The sequence below is a fragment of the Magnolia sinica genome, chromosome 5 (assembly GCF_029962835.1).
Source record: "Magnolia sinica isolate HGM2019 chromosome 5, MsV1, whole genome shotgun sequence".
Classification (NCBI taxonomy): domain Eukaryota; kingdom Viridiplantae; phylum Streptophyta; class Magnoliopsida; order Magnoliales; family Magnoliaceae; genus Magnolia; species Magnolia sinica.
Genome location: NC_080577.1, coordinates 17,364,804 through 17,379,901, shown reverse-complemented (window position 1 = coordinate 17,379,901; position 15,098 = coordinate 17,364,804). Strand labels below are relative to the sequence as shown.

The window sequence follows — 15,098 nt, the reverse complement described above, 5'->3', positions numbered from 1 at the left end:
AAAAGTAAACAAAAAAACTTAATTCTTCTTCGTCTGATCAATTGGACTATACCATGACCTTAATATGTAGCCTTTGATCCACTTATATTACTAAAAATGGATCGTGGTTGTCAGGGGTCGTAGTTGTCATGTTATATGGGTCGTGGTTATCATGTGATATGGGTTGTAGTTGTCATGTTATATGGGTCGTGGTTGTCATGTTATATGGGTTGTGGTTGTAATGTGGTAGGGGTCGTAATTGTCATAGGTTGTGGTTGTCATGTTATATGGGTCGTGGTTATCATGGGTCATAGTTATCATGTTATATGGATCGTGGTTCTCATGTAATATGAATCGCGGTTGTTACATGTTCACTTCCTTTAATTTCAAATGAAAGGATAGCCATTGGTACCATAACCGCCCACAATGGAGTCATCCGATCCATCCACCTTGTCGGCCAACTCGTCGTGGGCCCAAAAAGTCTTGACTTGAGCAATGTCCACTTCTAACAAACATCATAGTGAGCTTGGAAAGTTTCAAGAGTGGGTGCACTGTCATTATTATTTTCTATTACGTGACACACACAAGCACTGGATCAGGCTGACATTTAGGCCCTAACCTTAAAATGACACGACAAAAAGGTTGGGTAGCATGGATTATACACATACATCAATGTGGGCCTTGATGTATGGTCAAATTCCCAAGTCGTGGTTGTAATGCAGTACAGGTTGTGGTTGTAACGTAGTAAGGGCCGTAGTTTTCATGGGTCGTGGTTGTTATGCTATATGGGTCATGGTTGTCATGTTATATGGGTCGTGGTTTTCATGGGTCATAGTTGTCATGGATTGTAATTATCATGTTATATGGGTCGTGGTTCTTATTTTAGGTCAAGGCCTATAAAATGAAGACTACGACTCTTACCTCATGACAACCACGACCCTTACCTCATGACAACGATGACCCATATATTATGACAACCATGACCCATGACAACTACGATGTAAGGTATGTATCCTAATCCGCACCGTTCCGTAGACTCTCTCGATCCTCCCCGTTGAATTCTAGCAACCCGCGACCTATAATCGACGTTTGCGCGCGACCCTAAGTCGTATCCCGTAGATCTGAGTTGGCTCAACCCAAGACTTGTACCATTGCGACTGCATCATCGCCGTAGTTCCAACGCCGCGTCTTGCACACCGATGCGATACTTAGGCCAGGAGATGTGGGCCCATGTTTATCTCGAAGAAACACATCGCATTTGCAATCCCGAGAGAATCTCTATAACCCATTCCATCAATCAATCAAGTCAAGTATACATCACATCTATAGCCCATGCTTTCTTTCTCCCCAAGGCAAGCAACCTACCAAAGTCAACTCTCAAGTCAAGTACCTCCATCACTCACACCTATCACCTTTCTTATAACATATCTCTCTCTCTCTCTCTCTCTCTCATTCTCTACCCATTCTCCCAAGCAACCAAGAGAGGTGGACATCCATGCATTCTCAAGGAGAGAGACCTTTGTGTGTGGCCCACTTCCTACCTCTCTCATCTCCCATCTCAACCTTCCAACCTTCATCAATCTCCATCAAAGAGAGAGGCAAGGAGTTTGACATTCCATCGGACCAAGAAGATCCAACGGTGGGTGTTTGATAGACTTATATTTTATGTTTTAATGATGGGCCAAGTGGGGCCTACCGATTGATGGTATGGATCTCACTTTATACCCTAGGTGTGGCCGATTGCCCACCATGATTCATATATCCATCCCATGATGGGGCCATTCTCCATGGACCCCATCATGATGTTTAACTTCCTTGTATGAAAAAGGTCATCTAGACCTTGCATTTTGGTGGAGAAGGGATCTCCACCGTTAATTTTGATGGAGAAGGGATCTCCACCGTTAATTTTGATTGGTAGGTCCACATGTAACGAGACCCACTTGATGTATGTTGTAATACATGGAAGGGAGGGCCCATAGTGCCGAGGTCCCTCCATCACGCATCTCTCTCTCTCTCTCTCTCTCTCTCTCTTTGATGTGTGGCCCACCTTGATGAATTGAGTAGATCCACACCATCCATCAGTGGCAGCCACCTTGCTGACCACCTGCTGGATGATTTTGGGCAGGCCTAAATGAATGGAAAGACACAAATATCAGCTGATCCAAAACTGTGTGGGCCACCCATGTGGGGCCCGCATGTGATGCATGTGTCTTGCATCCACCACCGTCTAGTAGACAAACGGTGGGGCCCTGACTTGAGGTATGTATTGCATCCAGGCCATCCAGGGCCTGGACGCTGGAAAAATAATAATAATAATAATATATAATATACATATATATGCACGTATATCTGGTGGGCCGCACGTGGGACCCACCTAGATAAGATTAGAAGTGGATTGGCTGGTGCGTCTCACACCAGCTATATAGCTGCTATAGTGACATCACCAAGTTCCGTGGGACCCACCTAATGTGTGTGGATTTCATCCACATCGTCCGTCCATCTGGACGGGACCCACCTGATGCGTGGGTGGAATCCACGCCGTCCGTCCATCTGAATGGAACCCACCATGATATATGTATCTTTAATCCACATTGTCCATCAGGTTGGGACGGTGGGGACCCACGATCAGCAGCATAGCTGTTGTACACATCAGCAAGCTCGGTGGGTCTGATCTGAGGTATGTGTTTGATCCAGACCATCCATTTGTGGCCCCACCAACAACAGTTAGTTGCTGGTCTTGACATCGGCAAGTTCTATGGGTCCCGCTGATGTATGTGTTACATCCAAACCGTCTATCCAATTGATGAACTCGTCTAAGGCTTGACATTGAAAATAAGATAGATCTGTCTATCAGGTGGACTACACTGCAGAAACTAGTGGAGGATTGAACGCCTACCATTGAAACCCGTTTGGGGTTCCAGAAGTTATGGATCAATATAGAATTTGTTTTCCTCTTAATTCAAGTATTTGTGACCTTATGAACAGATGGGAAAATAAATGTTTTGGTGGGCCTATGAATTGTTAACGGTGAAAATCATTATCTCCACTGCTATTTGCAGTATGGTCTAGATGATCATCTGATATGATTCATTTTTTTGGGTAATGTTCTAAAATGATCTCTAAAAATAGATGTATGGTGTAGATAGTTCGCCTAGAACGGTGGGCCCGACTTGATGTATATGAGGCCTATTATTGCGGCCCATGTGATTTGGCCCACTTGATGTATATAAGGCTCATGTGATGCGGCCCACTTAATGTATATGAGGCCCATGTGATGCGGCCCACTTATTGTATATGAGGCCCATGAGATGCATATTAGGCCCGTGTGAGAGGCCCATTGTGATGTATATTAGGCCCGTGTGAGAAGCCCATTGTGATTGTTTATGAGGCTCATTGAGAATGTGTGAGGCCCACCATGATGTATGCATGCCATCTATCCATTTTCTTTAGGCTGTGGACCCCGCCACCTTATGCAGGCCCACCATGTATGAGTGATGGGCATGAGCTGTCCATTCATTTCCTAGATAATCGGAGGGTCGAGAGCCTCGTCATGATTCCGATTCCGATTTCCAAACGGACCGCACCTTAGTACAATGGTAGTTAAATGTCTACCATTGTAAGCTTCGTAGGGCCCATTGTTAGGCCCACTTCCACCCTTACCTAGTGGGCTAACCCAAACTGTTAGGTCCCCACTTATATTAGTAATACCCATTCGGTTAACCCAAACCATTAGGCCTCCATTGATGATGATACTTTCCACCGTCCTTGCAGAGGACCGCGCTTTAGAATATATGATATGCTAGTACTTACTATATCTGATAATCATGTTAGTTTATTTAGTCTATTAGGACACACTGTGAATATGCTTAGTATAACATCATGATACATGACTATACACATCATTTGTATGCCTGTTATGAGGAGTGTTTGATCATAGCATACGCCGTTGGGCTGATACATTTATGGGACTCCTTATGAGACGGAGTGCCCCACATAATCGCATGGTACGTGCAGGACTGATGCATAACTAGATAGTATGAATCATACATTCTGCATTTACGTGACATAATGACCGTACGCCCTAGCGACATCAGGGCTGTGGCCTCCACAGGCACATCGTGGATGACCGGATTGGATACCGAAAATACTTGGTTCTAGCACTGGGGCACATAGGATGTCCTTGGGTGAAAGTCTTAGAACCTTTTTGGTACGAGTAGATGCTCCAACGTCTAGACCGAGTGGAAACATAAGCACACGAGTGCGAATACCAGTAGGCCGCGTCTCCAACTGTATCGTGGTCGGTTGGAATGGGGTATGGCCTTATCCATCCGAGTGAGGGGGTTGTAAGCTAGGCTGACTTTAATTAGCTCGTGAATAGATCCGCTATCGATGAACAGGGTAGGTATTGACAGACTACTGGTCAAGCGGATAGTGTGGTCTCTTCCACTTGCTGGGTTGTGCGGCTAGGAAGGCGGCAGTCAGTATGGAGTGTAATAGACCTCAGTGATATCCCAGAGGGGAACTGTACTGATATATGTACTTGATGAGGACTGACACGCTTGCGTTGCATCTTACATATTGTTGAAGGTCAAATATTGCATATTAGACCCCAATTATTACTTGATTTTACGAGCATGATACTGTTTAACAGCCTATTTTAATCGTGTTTGTGATGCAGGGTGTACTTAAGAGCCTGGACTAAAAAAGGGTATTAAAAGCATGGATTTAACGCTCATAAATCACCAAGGCAAGAGACGGACTCCAGGGGACCGAGATCGAAGAATTTACATGCCAGAGATTTGAGAAAATCAGGCCACTCACGTTAAATGGGCCTGAAAATCGTCCAGAATACAAGATCACAGGGTTCCTACCATCCATTCAGCTTAAAACTTTATATATGACATGAGGACCATAAATTAACCGTACATGTCGAATTTCAACCATTGGATCCTTGTAAAAATGGACCAACGGTTAAATCAGCCCACAAATTGTCAAATTGGGGCCCACCTGATATGTGGATATGCCTCAATTTTGGTGTCAACTACTTTAATGAGATGAGAAAAGGGCTGGATGGAGCGGATTTCTCACACGGACCCAAGGAACTTCGCTTAAGGGAGTGCAAGTGCACAAGTATGCACACACTAGCCGTGCACTGCAACTTAGATTGGGTCAAACCGACTTTGACCTGATCTCATTAAAAAAATGGCAACTGCCGTATTCCTCTGCTGTGAACAGGGAGATCCGGACGATCTCAGTGGGCCCTCAAGATGCAGCTAGATGGATAATCCACACCGTCCATTCGAAGCTGAAAGATGGTTTGACTAGGACCATGAAGTCCTCACACATTTATACACACGTGTGCATACACGGACTTGGGAAGAACAACACGTGTGCAGATGAAGGAAAGCAGAGAATCTTTGCATTCATCGCATCATTGGACGACTAAAAATACACAATTCTGACCGAAATTCTGAGAGGAATCCGGTGGATGGAGTGGATTTCTAAAAACGACATCGAAGTGGGCCCCACCATCGGCACAGCGCAAGGCTTGCGCATGCCTTATTTACGGCGCAACTGAGACCCGGTTGATCTGGGCCATTTAGTGATCATGGTCAGGATCTGTCCAATGATCCCGGCCGTGCAAAATCATCCCAAGGTGGGACCAACAAGAGCTATGAAGACTGAACAGCTCAGATCGCGCTTAGAGCTCCGATAGCCGAAAATTCCACTCTAATACAGATCGGTTGCGTTTTGCTGTGAAAGGAGTGCGTAAACTCCAGCTTCCGTCCGCATTCTCCATGCACGAAATTCCTTCACCGACTGATACAGCCGACCGACCTTGGTGGTCTTATAAAAGAAAGACGTGAGAGAGAGAGGAGGCATCTAATTGCTCAGGACGTCAGTGAGTTAGAGAAAGAGAGTATCTTAGAGCTTTTTATTTGCTTTGTTTACTGTTTTTTTATTATGATTTTTGAGAGATCTAGTCCTATTATGTTGGGCTAAACCTCTTAGCTAGGGCTAAGAGGTGAAGCTTGTGGCGTGATGGGACTGATTCTACGACTTTGATTCGTGATATGAACTATGTTGATTCTAGTTTTGATTAATAGGGATATCTACAGTTTTTTTTAATGATTTGTGGTGACTTAAATTACAATAGATCTGCGATGTCTTTAAGTATTCCCATTCCATTATTTTGATCATGATGTTAGGAAGCTCTGTTGTTCACCATTGCCTCTTGGACATGGTTGGATGATGGAATCCTGTCTAACATTCATACATCTTTCTGACTGGTTGTGGATTGGTTTAATTCTGTTGTTTGCTTTGTCCATGGGCATGGTTTTGTGATGGAATCAACTCTAATTCTCATACCTTTCATCTCATTGAAAACTAGATCAAAGGAAGTTCAGATTGAGTTTTAGTGATGTATCTTCCACCTGGATGAAGATGGGACTCGAAGTCCAATTGAGTTCATGAATCAAGCGTAGATCTCCCTGATCTCTACAAGTAGATCCTCTGAATCTCTAGTTTCCTACCTTTGAATTTTTGAAATTTTAGTTTACTATTTCACCATTATTCCCTCATATTCACCTGATTTAGATTTTATCTTATTCTAGTTCTAGTTCGAGTTACTTTCAGATTACATACAAGGTTTAGTCCCTGTGGATTCGACCCCCGTCTTATCGAGATTATTATTACATCACAACCCTATACTTGGGTTGTGAAGAAGTTTTTGGCGGCGTTGTTGGGGACTGGCGGTTACGTTTTTCTAAAATTGACTAGTTTTAGAATTAGGTTGAGATTAGGTTTAGGTTTTCTATTTTTAGAAAATTTCTAATTTTAGGCTTTCTTTTTTTAGAAGTTAACTTTCTATTTTTGTTTTTAGGATTTTGTTTCCTCTAGTTTTAGACACTAATCTAACTTTCCTGTTTTGTAGGAATTTGACCTAACTTCTTAAATTGGTAATCTCTTTCCGATCTCTCTATTTGCTATTTTTAGGAATTTGTTTGATTTTTTTTAGAAATTTTCTAATTTTTTGGATTTCCTAATTCTAGTTAGAGCTTTCCTCTTTTACTTTTAGAAACTAGGTTAGTAATTTTCCTTTTTAGAAACTCTTTCTAATTTAGAAACTTTTTAATTCTAGGTTTTCTTTTAGAAATTTCTTACTCTCTACTTTTGGTTTAGAGCTTTTCTAATTTGTTTTTAGAAACTTTCTATTTGATTATCTTTAGAATTCTTCAATTTTTTAGAAAATAGTTTACTTTCTATTTTTAGACTTACTATTTTTAGAAACTAACTTGTTTTGGTTTGTTTTGCAGGTTTTTAACTTAGGGAGTCTAATTTGGTAACTTCTTTCCAACCCTCTCTTTCTTTCTAGATTTTTTATTTCCTTTCTTCTCTTTAGGATAGGTTTAGAATCTGATTGAGGGCTGCAAGTGTTTCATGCCCAAGTGGGCTCGTGACAACACTTGATGTATCTGGACTAAATGAGGATTGGTTGAGGGGTTGACTATCCATCGCAAGACTAAACATTGCTCGAAATCTCCTGAGTTAATTGAAGTGATGGCTGAAAACCAACCTCTTCTACCCCAACTTAGGGTGGAGGACATTCAGGATGAGAATGAGGTGCATCAAGCACCTCCGCCTCGTACTTTATGAGATTATTTACAACTGGCGGGGGTGAGTACGTCCTCATGCATGATTTTTCCTAAAAATGCTAGACACATGGATATCAAGCCAGGGGTGATCTAACTCCTTCCTAAATTTCGTGGGCTTGAGTCAGAAAATCCATATTTACATCTGAAAGATTTTTATGAGATCATCGCTACTTTATACTTTCCTAAAGTGTCTGATGACACAATCAAGTTGAAACTCTTTTCCTTTTGTTTGAAAGAGAAAGCTAAGACGTGGTTACATTCACTACGTCCCCGATCTATTGGCAGATGGAATGACATGACAAGAGAGTTCATCAAGGAAATTTTCCTATACCATAAGACGAACACCCTTAGAAAGTTGATCATGAACTTCGCCCAAAGGGAAGATGAAATATTCTTCCAATGTTGGGAGTGGTTCAAGGATCTTATCAGTTCATGCCCATAACATGGTTTTAAAACGTGGCACATCACGAACTTTTTCTACGATAGGCTGACATCTCCCATACACCAATTAGTCGAGACGATATGTAATAGGGAGTTTATGAATAAAGGTGTCGATGAGGTGTGGGACTACTTTGATAAACTTGCTAAGAACACACAATCATGGGACATCTACCCTAGAACAAGTACTACGTCTAGGCCGACTCATTCCAAGGAAAGGGGTGGAATGTATCTCCTGAAAGAGGATGATGATATGAATGCTAAAGTGACTAATCTTACCAGAAAACTCGAGGCCATGGAATTAAAGAAGGATAAGGTTAAGGAAACTGTTTGCGGTATTTGTGCTTGCAATATTCACACTACTGAAAATTGCCCAACTATATCTGCTTTTCAAGACGTATTAAATGAGCAATCTAATGCCGTAAGCAATTACCAAGGACCTTTCAGTGGGCCCACCTCTAACACATACAATCCTGGTTGGAAAAAAATATCCAAACTTCAGTTGAAGGAATAGAGAAACCGATACACCTTAAGGTTTCCTAAATCAAAATCCAACTCAAGAGAAACCTCAAGAGGATTAAGTTCTAAAACACTTTCAAAAGCAAGAGCTTTTTAATCAAGGTATACTATAAGCCTTTCAAGACCTTACAAAAGCGATACAAGGACTTAAGGCTAAAAATACGATTCGGAACAAGGGGAGCTTCCCAGCTCAACCTCTTCCCAATCCTAAACTGCAATATGAAGTTAGCAACCTAAGCTCTTCAAATCAGAGAGAGTAGGAAGATCATTGACAAAACCTTTCCGGTGAGGGCTGAAAAGCCCAAGGACCCAGAAGTGGACAAAGAAGATGGATCTAGTCATGTCCCACCAGAGTTAGAACCGGAACCTTAAGGGAAGCCGGTTGCTCCATTTCCCCAACGGTTGGTTGCACCAAAACTTCTCTCTAACTCTCAGGATATTCTAGAGGTGTTGAAACAGGTGAAGGTCAACATTCCTCTATTTGATGCCATGAAACAAATACCTTCATATACCAAATTCCTGAAAGACTTATGTACGACCAAAAGATGGCAAAATATTCAAAAGAAAATCTTCTTAACTGAGAAAGTGAGTGCCATCCTAAAGAAAAATTTACCGCAAAAATTCAAAGATCTCGATAACCCAACTATATCATGTGTAATCGGGGACTATCGAATTGAGCATGCACTTCTTGACTTAGGAGCGAGCGTCAATCTGATTCTTTACTCGGTATACAAACAGTTGGGTTTGGGTGAATTAAAACCCACCCTAACTACACTATAACTTGTTGATCATTCTGTTCGTGTACCAAGAGGGATAATTGAGGATGCGTTGGTCCAGGTCGACAGATTTTACTACCCTATAGATTTTATCATCCTAGATACCGAACCCATCGGTAACATGAGCACTCAGATTCCTGTCATTCTTGGTCGCTCATTCCTTGCCACCTTAAACGCAATTATCAATTGTAAGAATGGTGTCATGAGTATGTCTTTCGAAAATATGATATTAGAAATGAATATCTTTTTCAACACAGGCAGACGGTTAGAAGATGATGACGATATCCATGATATTAACATGATTGACACTTTCGTGGAAGATATGACACCCTTTACCTTATCCTCTGACCCTTTAGAGATGTGCCTGGCTCACTTCCATGATTTTGATGATGACATGATTAAGGAGACGTGTGCCATGCTTAATGCTGCGCCGGTACTTGAAGTTAACCGGTGGAGGCCACAATTTGAAAAGTTGCCCCAAATTGATGAAGTGCTTCTGCCGTTTAACCTTAAGCCATCGAAGCTTGACCTAAAACCTTTGCCATCTAATTTGAAATATGCATATTTAAGTCATGATGAGACATATCAGGTAGTAATTTCTGCTCACCTTGAGAAAGAACAAGAGAGTATGCTCATATCTACTCTCATTGAGCATAAGGGAGCCATTGGATGAACGATTACGGACTTCAAGGGAATTGACCCCTCAATTTATACTCACCGCATTTATCTTAAGGATAATGCGAAGACCGCTCGGCAATCATAACGTAGACTAAATCCAAACATGAAGGAAGTGGTTAAGGCCGAGGTTCTTAAACTATTGGATGTGGGTATCATATACCTTATATCCGATAGTCAATGGGTAAGTCCAACTCAGGTGGTTTCTAAGAAGTCCGGGATCACACGTATGCGGTACAGAGGCCATAAACGGACTACCCTGCAACGTTCAAAAGTAATTTTATTGTAATTTCTCCACTAGGCCGTGTCAATGGACGTTCAAAACCACCCATTCTTGACTGAAATTTCATCCTGAATCTAATGGATGGGATGGATTTCCATGAAAGCACCTCTGTGGGGCCCACCGATCACGACAGCGCTGGACGTGTGAAAGGTTACACACGTTCGCGAAATTCGATTTTTTAGGCGATTGTGGCCCACCATCTTTGATCATATAGCAGATCTGAACAGTCCATCGTGTAGGCCAGCTAAAATACTTCCAAGAGACGTTGATTTTACAGAAATAATGCAAAGAACGCGAGAGTTATGAAGCCCCGAACTTGGCTGCGAAAAGGCTTTCGCTGCGCGTGCGATAGCTTTCTAAATCTGATTTCCACCACTCCAGCAGCTATAAAAAGAGTTCCAAAATGTGGAGAAGAGGATGGAAGCAGGGGAAGATGATCTGGGGCAGCCGTGAAGGCCAGAGACGTGGAGAGAGAGAGAAGTGGAGCGGCCTGGACGTGGAGCTATATTCCTTCCATTGGTTATTCCCTTTTTCTTTTATTTTCCTTTTTATGAGATTTTAGCATGTCTATGATAGGCTAAACCTCTTAGCTAGGGCTAAGAGGTGAAGCTTGTAGTGTGATGGGAGGGATTTTATGACTTTGATTTATATTATTTGAACTACTTTGATTATAGTTTGATTAATGAGAATGTTTTTAGTTTTTAATGGTCTGTTGTGATTGAAATTACAATGGGTCTGCGATAGCTTTGAGCATGTTCCTTTCCTTTTATGTGCATGACGTCAGGAAGCCTTGTTGTTCACCATCGTCTCATGGGCATGGTCGGATGACGGTACCCTTCTTAACCTTCATACATTGTTGATTGGTTGGTAATTAGTTTAATTCTGTTGTTTACTTTGTCTCCTGGGCATGATTTGGTGATAGAATCCATTCTAATTCATATACCTTTCATCTCTTGAAAACTATATCAAAGGAGGTTCAGTCTTGATTTCCATGGTCACACCTTCAACTGGATGAAGATGGACTCTAAGTCCAGTTGAGTTTCTGATGCAGGCATAAGATCTCTCTGATCTCTACAAGTGGATCCTCTGAATCCCTAGTTTCCTATCTCTGATTTCTCTTAAGTTTTAGATTAATCTCTCACTATTATTCATCACTTTATATTTGATTTAGATTTCATCTTAGGCTAGTTCTATTTCTACTTAGTTTCAAATAATGTACAAGTATCAGTCCCTTGGGATTCGACCTCGGTCTCACCGAGTTTATTACTACATCACAACCCTGCACTTGGGGAGTGAACACATGACCTTGGTATGACCGATAACATTCATGCTTTGTATCACATAGCCTTAGTACGGCTGATAATATTTATGGACTTACCAGCGTACTTCCACATTACTCTAATATTGCATACTTGGAATTTGCCTTACGCGCACACTTACACCACCCTCTAAGCTTTTCATAAGCTTATATACGACCGTTGCGTACAGGTGACGTTGGATCACAGCAGCACTAAGGCAGGAGCGTGTAGTTGAGCTTTTGGAGTTCCGATATCTATTTTGTATTTCCCTTTCCGCTTTGTACTCAAAGTTTTTGATACAATGGATATGTGGTGATGTTGTTTTGTGACTTGGTTATGCTCCATTACAAAAAAAAATTCATATTGAAAATCCTCCTTGTAGGATCCCAAGATCGGAATCTGGCATATGGGTGATAGGAGCCGAGAATGGGGCACTACGGAGGCTGTTGGCGCCGGATTCGGCGATCGAAAATTTTATGAGCTCGGTTTCCGAGTTTGGTGCGTGACATACAACCTTTACCACATTACAACCACGACCTTTACCGCATTACAACCACCTGGTGTGACTTATGCTACTATACATATATCGTTTGCACGACTATGGCGTGACTTGCACTAAGTTGGTGACTACATGGGATAAACATACATAATATCCTTACTGTCCATCAGATGAAACGACCTATTTACACTGTGGATACTAAATTTCATTCAAATATAAATCTTAAATGTACTATAACGTAGAGAACAGAGTAAAATTCTGAGTAAAATTTTCAATCTCAATTGTTTCCCATGAAATAGCCCACCTGACCCTTGAATCATTCTCATCTTTGGGTCTCAATCTAAATATAAGGTGGGGCATCTAACAGACGTTGTGGATCTTATCCTCATGAAGTTATACAGTACAAAGGTAGAAAAGTAACGTGCCCATCTGTACGAAAGTTAGGCTGGCGTTTTTCGAATATGAGATGACTATTGATAGACTACAGGAGCAAGGAAATACAGGCTATATGAGTCGTGATTATCATATTATATGGGTCGTGGTTGTCATGTTATATGGATTGTGGTTGTAATGTGGTAAGGGTCGTAGTTGTCATGTTATATGGGTCGTGGTTGTCATGTTATATGGGTTGTGGTTGTCATGGGTTGTAGTTATCATGTTATATGTGTCGTGGTTCTCATGTGATATTGGTCGCAGTTGTTACATGTTCACTTCCTTTATTACCAAATGAAAGGATAGCCATTGGTACAATAGCCTAAGGCCCACAATGGGGTGATCCGTTCCGTTTACCTTATCGGCCTGCTCGCCGTGGGCCTAAAAAGTCCTGACTTGGGCATGGTCCACTTTTAACAAACATCATAGTGAGCCTGAAAAGTTTCAACAGTGGGTTCCATTGTTACCATTATTTTCTATTATACGGCCCACACGAGCTCTAAATAAGGCTGATATTTGGGCCCTAGCCTTAAAATGACACGGCAAAAAGGATGGGCAGCATGGATTATACACATACATCAATGTGGGCGCCACTAATTTGGTCCTTGCCCATGCACAAAAAAGGGTTCCATACACATCACTTTATTAGCATTAAATACAACTTCTTATTCCTACAAAACCGTATTACTTAAACAAGGACAAGGGCATTTTGGTCCAAGTAATTTATGGAAGCCTGTCAGAAGGCCACCTTCGGAATATTTGAAAGGTTGAATCTCGTTAGGTAATTTGACCAAACTATGAGATCAGTATAGTTAAATTCCCTAACAAATAAATCCTGTTATTTTCCATGGTATGGTATGGTGTGGTTCACTTGAGCTTTGAATATATTACAATTTTAGGATCGCCGTAAAATTAGCTGGAAAAACGGATATACAACATGGATAAAACACATACATCAAGGTACACGGAGTGGTGAGCTCATCTTATCAGGATATTGGCCAACATGCCACTTGACAGACATCTGTAGAGCTATACATGAGCAGAGTATACTCGTTAACTCGCTCGACTCGACTCGGAAATACTCGACTCGACTCGGCTCGAAATGAGTTCGAGCCGAGCACGAGCTGATTTTTGGTGCTTGAATTGAGTTCGAGCTAAGCACGAGCTTGACGCTGCTTGACTCAGCTCGACTCGAATAGTACTCGAAATAGACTCGACTCGGCTCGACTCAGACTCGACTCGGTACTCGACCAGGGGTATATATACCTCAAAACAAAAAAACCTGAGGAGAGAACTTGACATGCATGAAAAGCCAGCAGTCTCTGCAGACCCAAGGAGAGAAGACAAGAGACAGCCATTTCCTAGTCAACACCCTTTGAAGGTGTTGAGGGTCAAATATTGCATATCAGACCCAGTTATTGCATAGATTTACAAGCATGATACCGTTTAATAGCCTGATTTAATCGTGTTTGTGATGCAGAGTGTATTTACAAGCATGAACTAAAAAAGGGTGCTTAAACCATGGATTTAACGCTCTGATGACACCCAAGACAAGGGACGCCATCTGATTGGCTCAAAACTTCATACATGGCCTGAGGGCCATAAATTAACCGTACATGTCAAATTTCAGCCCTCGGTTCACTATGGAAGTACCCCAACTGACAGATCAGCCCATAAACCGTTGATTCTGGGCCCACCTGATATCTGGAACTGTCTCAACTTTGGTCTCGGCGGTTTAAATAAGATGAGGAAATAAATGGATGGATCGGATCTTGCATATACATTACAGTGGGCCCCGTATATACAGTGTGTGTACATGAGGTACACACGTGCCGAGCCGCACCGAACCACGTAACCCGCGTCTTCTTCCCAAAAACGGCAACTGCCGTTTCACGCTGGTGTAACGAACGGACGCTGTTCATTTTTGCGAACGCTAGTGGGCCCCACACATTGTCCTAGTGGACAATCCAAACTGTCCATCGTGTAGAGGGCCTCGACTACTACAAAACCTTGTTGAAATTTTACACCCATGCATGCACATGTGCGCGATACAAAGGCTACAAACAGGCAGTCCTGCGACGTTCAAAACGATTTTTGGGGTGATTTCTTCTCTGGGCCGCGTCAGTGGACGTTCAAAACCACCCATTCTTGACCGAAATTTCGTCATGAATCCAATGGACGGGGTGAATTTCCCAGAAAATACCTGTGGGGCCCACCGATCACGTCAGCGCCGGACGTGCGAAAGGCTATGCACGTCCGCGAAATCTGATCTTCCAGGCAGTTGTGGCCCACCATCTTTGATCATATGGCAGATCTGAACCGTCCATCGTGTAGGTCAGCCAAAATACTTCCAAGAGACGTTGATTTTACAGGAATAACGCAAGGAACGCGAGAGTTATGAAGCCCCGAACTTGGCTGCGAAAAGGCTTTCGCTGCGCGTACGATAGCCTCCCAAATCCGATTTCCACCACTCCAAAACCTATAAAAAGAGTTCTAAACGTGGAGAAGGGGGTATGCTTGAACAGGGGACATCAGATAGAGAAA

The 15,098-nt window shown here is 42.3% G+C and overlaps 1 protein-coding gene and 1 non-coding gene across 4 annotated transcripts in view; both read right to left on the bottom strand.

Moving 5' to 3' along the window:
* The window catches only part of LOC131245595 (cytochrome P450 CYP72A616-like), an 80,552-nt gene that overhangs the window by 47,107 nt on the left and 18,347 nt on the right, over positions 1–15,098 (bottom strand). The window lies entirely within an intron of this gene.
* Positions 7,978–8,084, bottom strand: LOC131247680 (small nucleolar RNA R71). Its single transcript, XR_009171953.1, has one exon. It is a non-coding gene; the product is annotated as a small nucleolar RNA R71 (small nucleolar RNA).